Source organism: Pseudochaenichthys georgianus, chromosome 4 (assembly GCF_902827115.2).
Source record: "Pseudochaenichthys georgianus chromosome 4, fPseGeo1.2, whole genome shotgun sequence".
In the NCBI taxonomy this organism is placed as follows: domain Eukaryota; kingdom Metazoa; phylum Chordata; class Actinopteri; order Perciformes; family Channichthyidae; genus Pseudochaenichthys; species Pseudochaenichthys georgianus.
Window position 1 is genome coordinate 25,872,779 of NC_047506.1, and position 9,582 is coordinate 25,882,360.

The window sequence follows — 9,582 nt, forward strand, 5'->3', positions numbered from 1 at the left end:
CAAGGCATTGTGGGGCAGCATTTTCTCCTCTCCTTTCGGTAAGGGAGGTCCAGTGGTTCCTACGCTAAAGGAGGTTATAAAGGAAGTTTGAAACCTCCTTTCCTATCATTCTCATCATTCTAGAGAATTCGAACGGCACTTATCATGGCTGCCACTGAGGGACTTCCGGGTCATTTCACTCCTTTAGGAAGGTTCCTAAGCTAAATGGACTATTCGACTTCAGCCCAACTCTTTTGCCTGAATGTTGTGACATCACTTCCTTTTAAAGCAGGTTTCAAGTTCAGAAAAAAAAAAACTTGCCTACGCCTGCTTTTAATGTCCTTTATTTTATAGAATAGAAAGATTCATCAGGCATAGAAAGCATTACTGCATTAAAACTGAGAACATGACTGCCACAGATTAAATCAAACTCATTAAAAGAAAAAAACAATACAAGCTGAAGTGTCTGGTAAGCAGTGGTGTCGTCGGGATTTTTTGAGAGGGGTCTGCCTGCAGACCTCTGTTACAGGGTGGTTTAGGCTAGGTTGCAGCTCCACCCTGTGGACGTATTGTGCCTGTGTTATAGATATATCTGGCTCACGTGAATATACCTCAGTTGTATGATTTCCTGCTTAATGTGAATACACGGCGTTGAGACACAGCCTGAGTTGCCTTATTCATTAATGCACATACATCTACAAACATGGTGTCAGAAGCTCAAATAGGACCCAGCTGTGGATTGCATGCTACTGTCCGTCGCTGAGACAGAGTGCGTTTATTTGTTTTGGTGAGGTTTAGCAGTTTCAGTTAGCCTGTTAGCATTAGCGTCACGTTGGAACAATGGCATCCAGCATCCCACCTCCGGAGCCTATGAAGATGGCGGGGGACATCCACGGCAACTGGGTGAGCTTTCGAGCAGAATTTGAGGATTATCTGCTTGCGACCGGGCTCAGCGAGAAAGTAAAGCCGGTACAAGCAGCTGCGCTCAGGAGGCTAATGGGGAACGACTGCCGACATGTTTACAAACACAACCTGGGACTCACCGCGGACCAACAAAAAGATGCGGGTGCTATACTGGTGGCACTGGAGCAATACTTCACACCCGCAAAGAACGTAATCTTTGAGAGGTACGTTTTTGGCAACCTTAAACAAGAGGATGGAGAGCTCTTGGATGCGTTTTCTACCAGGCTGAGGGAAAAGGCTGCCTCTTGTGAATATGGAGCTATAAAAGATGAACTCATAAGGGACAGGCTTGTTCTCGGGATAACTGACGAGGGTGCTAGACGTCGCTTACTAAGGGAAAAGGACCTTAAATTGGACGAGGCCATTAAAATTTGCCGTGCAGCCGAGGTCATGGACAGCAAGTTAAAAACCATGTCACTGGGCAGCTTTGGACCTGGGGACAGCATTAATGCCACACAAGGACAGCGATATGGACGGAGGTCTGGCAGCAGGCCATCCGAGTCCACCAACACATCTGCACAACCACAGAGCATGAGAGACGCTGGCGAATGCAAGTACTGTGGCACACGGCACAAGCGTGGGCGGGACCTGTGCCCTGCTTTTGGTAAATCGTGCCGCTCGTGTGGCACTGCTAACCATTTTTGCAAAAGTATGCATGAAAAGAGGCCAGCAGGCACGTCAGTTGAATGCTGTGGATGACCCGTTGCCAGGGGAACTGGAGGACAGCGATGAGAGAGACGTGTACACAGCGGAGAGCGTGGGGGCTGTGAACACTCGAGGTAAAAAGTGGTTTGTCAACCTGCCACTGCAAAGTGGGGTTCAGAGGTGCCAGCTCGACTCTGGAGCCACTTGCAATGTGATGAGCATCAAGGACAAGACGACACTGGCGCCTAGAACGCCTCTTCTGAAGAGTCTCACCAGATTAAAACTATACAACAGTGAGTGGATGAGCTCATTAGGTGTGTACAGCACACAATGCGTCATTAGGGGTAAGACGCACAGACTGGACTTTGAGATTGTGCATACTGGCCAGAGGCCCTTGCTTTCGGGTGAGACATGTGAGAGACTTGGTCTGATACGCTTCACCATTCCTGAGGAGCTGAATAAGGTGGAGCACTGCAGGAAGGGAGACCTGACCAAGGAGTGTCTGGTCAGCACCTACCACGACGTGTTCACCAGCCCTGTTGAGTCTCTGCCCGGTGATATTCACTTTGAGCTGGACAGCACTGTGGCACCGGTGCAGTGTGCTCCCAGGAATGTTCCAGTGGCCCTCAAGGCAGCTGTTAAGGCTCAGCTTGATCGATATGAAGAGGAGGGACACTTGACCACAGTCACTCAACCCACGGACTGGATTAGCAATCTAGTCATAGTGAAAAAGCCAGACAAATTGAGACTATGTATTGACCCGAAGGCTCTCAACCGTGCTCTGAAACGGTCCCACTACCTTATGCCCACTTTAGATGACGTGTTGTATAAGCTGCCAAAGGCACGTATATTCACCCTGGTGGATGCACGTGATGCATTCCTGCAGTGCCGCTTGGATGAAGAAAGCAGCCTGATGACAACATTCTGGACACCGTGGGGTAGGAAACGCTGGCTGAAACTCCCTTTCGGTGTGTCAGTTGCCCCGGAGCTGTATCAAAGGAAGCAGCATGAGCTGCTGGCCGGCTTGACAGGGATTGAGCCCATAGCCGATGACATCCTTATAGTCGGCTGTGGGGACACAGAGGATGAGGCCAATCGCGACCATGACACAAACCTCATCGCTCTGATGGACAGATGCAGGGAAGTAAAACTGAGACTGGGCCTGAAAAAGCTGCAGTTCCAAGTGAAGGAGGTCCGCTTCCACGGCCACATACTGTCCGCGGAGGGCCTCAAGGCTGACCCTGAAAAAGTCAGGGCGGTTCTGGACATGCCAAACCCCACAGATGCAAAAGGGGTCCAGCGGTGTGTCAGATTTGTGAACTATCTGTCCAGATTCATGCCACGCTTGTCAGCGGTATGTGAGCCGCTGAGGAGACTGCTGGACAAGGATGTGATGTGGCACTGGCTTCCTAAACATGATGCCGCCATGAAGGAAATCAAGGCACTGGTCACGGCGGTGCCAGTCCTAAGGTACTATGACGTCCGCAAGCCAGTCACCGTACAGAGCGACTCCAGTCAGGCGGGTCTGGGCTGCTGCTTGCTTCAAGGGGGACAGCCTGTCGCATTCGCCTCCCGGGCATTGACCCAAACACAGCAAAATTACGCACAGATTGAAAAGGAGTGCCTGAGTATTGTATTCGCCTGCCAACGCTTCCACTACTATCTATATGGGAGGAGTGATGTGACTGCAGAGACCGACCACCGCCCGCTGGTGTCCATCTTCACCAAGCCCCTCCTCAGTGCGCCAAAGCGCCTTCAGAGCATTGCTCCTCACACTTCAGAACTCCTGCCTTGCGGTGGTATACAAGCCAGGCCCTGAGATGTACATAAGTGACACGCTCAGCAGAGCCACCACCCCGCCACAGAGAACAGACACACTGTACCAACGTGAAATGGTCTGCAGCATGCAGCAGGAGCAGGGTGACACGGCGGCCATTCAGCAGGCAGACTATTTAAATGTCAGCAGCCAACGCCTGACACAGATTCGGACACACACTCAGGAGGATGTGTGTCTTCAAACACTTAAGTCTGTCGTGCTGGAGGGATGGCCAGGACACAAAGAGGAGACCCCTGTAGCCGTCAGGGACTACTGGGCCATCAGAGATGAGATAAGTGCACAGGATGGCGTGCTGTTCAGGAGTCAGCGCGTCATCATTCCAAAAGCTATGCGCCCGGAAATGCTGAGACGGATCCACTACAACCACGTGGGGGGCGAGGCGTGCTACAGGCAGGCCCGTGATACACTTTACTGGCCCGGTATGCAAGGGGAAGTCAAGGATTATGTGCAAAAGTGCTCTGTGTGCAATGAGTATGCACACGAACAACAGAAAGAGACTATGATGTCACACCCGCTCCCCACACGTCCCTGGCAGCTAGTAAGCATGGATCTGTACAGCTACGCAGCACAGAACTTCTTACTCGTGGTGGACCATTATTCTGACTTTTGGGAGATCGACCTCCTCCCTGACCTATCAGCGGACACCACGATCCGTAGATGCAAGGCACAGTTTGCACGCTATGGTGTCCCAGACAGGGCCATTTCTGATGGTGGAGGCCAGTTTGCCGGTGGAGAGTTCCGGGGTTTTGAGCATGTCATGTCCTCACCGAGGCACCCAAAGGCTAACGGCAAAGCGGAGTCAGCAGTGAAAATTGTAAAGAGCCTGTGCAGAAGGGCAGACCGTGCCAAAGAGGACCCCTGGAGGGCCATATTGCATTGGAGAAATACGCCCACTGAGGGTATACATTGCAGCCCAGCACAGCGGCTTATGTCGCGGAGACTGAGAACCCTTCTCCCTGTGGCCGACCAGCTACTGGTGCCTCAGGTCGTCATGGGTGTTCCTGACAAGCTGAAAATGAAACATCAAGCAGCAAAGCTGACATATGACAGATCAGCCAAGGATCTGCCGGAGCTGAACGTCGGCCAGCCCATACGGATGAAGCCACTCCCAGGAGACAGGACGGGCCGATGGAGGAGAGGTGTGTGCCTTCAGCAGTTGGGACTCCGGTCCTATCTGGTCGGTGTGGAGGGGACCACGTATCGGCGCAACAGGGTTGATCTTCGACCAGCCGTCAGTTCTCCCAGAATCGGCCCCGGAGCAGCCTGCGAGTGGGGGGAGCGCCAGAGAGGTCGTTGGTGTCCCCGAGGAGTCTCCAAGGCCATCACCCCCGGGGTCGTCGCGCTCTTCCCCGCAGACTGGGGATACACCATGCCGTGAGTTACAGGGCCGGGCCATCTCCCGGAGCGGACGGCTGATTAGACCTCCTGACAGACTTGACCTCTAGGTCACGCACACATACACACTTGGACTGTGCGCACTCAAACACACATGGAAGATAAAGATTGGGAAAAAAAAAAAAAAAAAGGAAGTGGAGAGATTGTAAAACAAATGTGATTGATTGTTCTGAGTTTATTGCTGATGTGTTCGGATCTGGCTATTATTGAAGTGTCTCTGCTATGTGCACTATTTGTTGTTGAAATCATTTGATTAATGTTCTGATTGAAGGTCAACAGTTTAATGGCAGTATTGATCCTGTGTTGTTACTTAACAAAAGGAAGGGAGATGTTACAGGGTGGTTTAGGCTAGGTTGCAGCTCCACCCTGTGGACGTATTGTGCCTGTGTTATAGATATATCTGGCTCACGTGAATATACCTCAGTTGTATGATTGCCTGCTTAATGTGAATACACGGCGTTGAGACACAGCCTGAGTTGCCTTATTCATTAATGCACATACATCTACAAACAACCTCCACTCTCAGAACAGTTCCGGTGCAGACCTCCACTCTCGGGACACCTCGGCTGAAGTCGAATAGTCCATTTAGCTTAGGAACCTTCCTAAAGGAGTGAAATGACCCGGAAGTCCCTCAGTGGCAGCCATGATAAATGCCATTCGAATTCTCTAGAATGATGAGAATGATAGGAAAGGAGGTTTCAAACTTCCTTTATAACCTCCTTTAGCTTAGGAACCACTGGACCTCCCTAACCGACAGGAGAAGCGAAAATGCTGCCCCACAATGCCTTGCAGCCGCAGCATTTGCCGTCACTCAACAGTCGGCCGTTCACGGAAACAACCGATTATGACCGAGAAATGATATCATGAAAGTTACGGTGCTTATTAAGCATTTTAAAACATAGGTGGTAAGTTGCCAAAGTGCTTTGTTTTGAACGTTCATCAGTATTATAATCAAAAAGAGAAATATGAACGTTAGTTTTTACTGAAATGATCAAATAAAGTCAACATTTCAGTCTTTACTGAGCTGTGTGGGGTTTGTTCAACTTTTAAAAGATGTTTGAATGGTGATATACACAGTGATAGATGATAAGGACTAACGTTTATAATAAATACATCTATATTGATTTTAAGATCTTTAGTTCATACAATCATACGTATTGGGATCATTGGTATAATGTGGACCGGAGGGAGAGGGTGACGAGCATAAGTTTCACTTTCCTTTTTTATTTCAATTCCAACTTTGGTCATGAAGAATATGTTTCTCTGTTGTCCACGTTCATAAAGCAAAGCAGCAGCATCAGAGCACGGTGCAGAGTCTCCAGATGAGTTTACAGTAGTCCCTCGTTCTTATTAAACATCCATGTTGTAGTCCGCTGTATAGAAAACTGTAGTTTCCATAGTTCCCCCACAGCAGCAGACGCACATTCAGGACGTCCGCTGGCGCATGAGAAACACGTCGGATAGTGAAAGTGCATTCGGATTCTCTAAAGTACCGCTATCTCTTCTCCTAAATCCTTTTGAATTCTCCTATCCACTATCCCTTAACCCCGTGACGTTTCACTCAGAGGTCAAGGAATAGACGATAGGGTTAGCACTTAGGAGCTGATTTTTAAACTATCCGACTGCAGCCCAAGCATCCAGATTATGTAAAAAAAGACCGGGCTTTTTTTGAGAGGAAGGGTGAGGACTAACGCCAGCAACAACAACGGATGGTTAATGTTACGTCTGTTTCTGCTAAAGCGCAGCGTGCCTCCTACCTGGTAGCGCAGAGGATTGCTAACGGTACGTCCACACAGCAGCTTTAGACGAGTCTTCCACCGCTTCTCTGCCCATTGACTTTGAATGGGGATGACATCACTTTGCCTCGCTTTTCGCCGAACTGCATTGTGGGGGAGCGAAGCGAAGATTTCCAGGATTTCCAGGATTCAAAAGTTGAGCAATGTTCAACTTTTGAAGCTGAGCTTGAAGTGTCAGCCAATCAAATCACGTTTATGCAAATCTGACAGTAGAAGCGCTAGCCAATCAAACCGTGTGTAAGCAGGGAGAACCAGACCGCAGTTCATTTCCTCATATTCCAAACGAGAAATTACGGTAGCAAATCACCCGGTTCTTTACGACCAGAACTATTACCGGGATACAAACCGGAGGAACCAGGCGTGGAGGGAGGTGGCAGAGACAGTGGGTGAAACTGGTAGGGTTTCGCCTGTTTGGGGAGTTTATATATATATATATATTGCTCGCATAAAATCCCCGGGGTTTTTTGCTTTGAATGTCGGGGGCGGGAGATTCATGTGATTGGTTGTTGGTCGCGTTGCTCACAAAAAATCCCCAAGCTTTCAGACACGCCCAGCTCCAAGATGTTCAAGATTTCTGAGAAGCTGCTATGTGGACGTAGCGTAAGGCGCGAAAGCCCCACACAATAGCGGAGGAACTACTGCTCCCTGCTGCGGTGGATCTGTGTGAGGTGATGGTGGGGAAAGATGCGGCTGCCAAATTGAGAAGTGTACCTCTGTCAAATGACACCATCAGACGACGAATTGAGGACATTTCTGCTGATATCAAATCACAACTGCTGGAAAGACTGAGAGGGTCTAAATTCGCGGTTCAATTGGATGAGTCCACTGATGTGTCCGGCTCTGCGCAGCTCATCGCGCTGGTTCGCTACCCGTGGGAAGGAAGGATTCAGGAAGATTTTTTATTTTGTCAAGAGTTGACGGGGCGAGCAACAGGTGAAGAGATGTTCAATGTTATAGATATGTTCATGGAGACTGGCAATGTGAGTTGGGAGAATTGCATTGCGATTTGCACGGATGGGGCAGCTGCCATGACCGGACGCAATAGTGGGGTGGTTGATCGTGCCAAGGAGCGCAATCCAATGATGATAGCTACCCACTGGGCAGGCTCTGGCGTCAAAATCGTTGAGTCCGAGCTACAGTCCGTTCTCAGCACGGTGGTATTTGTGGTCAACCACATCAAGTGTAAGCCACAGTCCCGTTTATTCGGCCAGCTCTGCAGGGAGATGGGCGCAGGACAGGACACCCTGCTGTTCCATTCAGAGGTGCGTTGGCTCTCCCGTGGAAAAGTGCTACAGCGGGTGTACGAACTGCGCTCAGAGCTGTGTGAGTTCATCCAGAATGACTTGGATATTTGCTTTTCTTAATTTGTGTTATTTAAAATATAAATCGGTCACAGATGGGGAGACAGACAGTGCAGCTGGTGACAAGGAGCCTCTTGCAGTGACACACGTGCTCCAGTGGATGACGGGGCAGGCCCACATTCCCATCCTCCCTGATGAAAAGAGACATTTCAAAATAACATGCAAATTTGACCATGACTGCAGGGAGCGGCTAGGAGATCACTTAATTTGTTACCCAATTGTAAGTGCGTGCACTAAAACTGTGACTTTTCCAGTAAAGCATCTCAGCACTTACACTGACTTTAGAAGAATCATGGGTGAAGCAGTGAGATATGGTGGTGGATTCCACAGAGTTTAAAAACAACTAGCTCTACTCAAACTAAGGCAAGAGCTGAGTGTATATATATTTTTATATATTTGTTAATGGCTGTTTGATGAAGTCATGCTTTTATTAGTTGGGAAAGCATACATTGTTACAAAGTTTTTTAACAAAACATCAGACAAGCAGAAAGGCAAATAAGGAGCAATGGTTGGGCTCTGTGTATTCTCAACAGATATCTGTTAACCAAGGTTGTTGTAATCAGCTAATGTGTCAGTTTATAAGTTCACGTTCAATTGTCATTGTACACACTGTGCAAGAATCGTGTGTACAAGTCACGGCCATGTGACTGAGAATGTTGCTAGTATGTTGCCTCCTATTAGCTTGAGCATACCCAGGGGCCTGAAGCAACACCTTCTCCAGCATGCCAATCAACCTCTCGAAAGCGGGGGTGTCCTGGCTCACAGCTTGTGCCTGTTTGGGAATGTCTGACACTAAAGCAGCATTAGTGCTCACCTCAGCCATATTCATGTTTATCCTGCCTCTCTCTGTGGAAGACCTCAGTCCCTTCTCTAAATGGTATCATCTAACACTTACTGAACTTCTCGTGCTGACCATTTATCAATTGTCTTGGACCTAAATGTAAGAGCTAAATCTCTGCTGGGGCAATGTCTGATGAACATACGTGTGACTTCAATACTGGGATTATCAAACACCTTACCCTGTTCCCTAAGACAACTGTCAGCCACATCGACAGCTCTGTTTAGTCTGAGCCGGTACTCATATGGCTCCTCTTGTTCTTTTGGTAGGGTGGAATAAAAGTCAGCCAGGGGCACAGAAGAGCAATGGCTGGAGCTGAAATGTTTGCGGAGGAGTCCATAGATGGCCTGCGGGTTTTGTTGGACATCAATTCCACTATTTCTTATCCCAAACTTCACAACATCCTTTGCTCTGCCCCTCAGATGAGTCAGAATTTCTTCAGCTTGATGCTTTGGCTGGATACTGCTTTTCCTGATGTAATTTCTCATCAAATCCTCCCATTCATCAACAGGCAGTGTGTCTGAACTCTCTCCTCTGAACACAGGTGGGTCTTTAACTCCTCTCTGAGTGACTAGCTGGACTTTGGAGAGATCCAGTGTTTGGCTGGGGAGTGTGTCTTTTTTAATGCATGTTTCTTCATGACTCGTGTGCGCAGCAGCTGTATTGTTAATGCGTGACATAATGCTATCAGTTAGCTGCTGCCCTATCCGCTGCACAATAGTGCTCATTTGGTCAGCTAGTCTCACATCATCAGGAGGGTTGGGGACT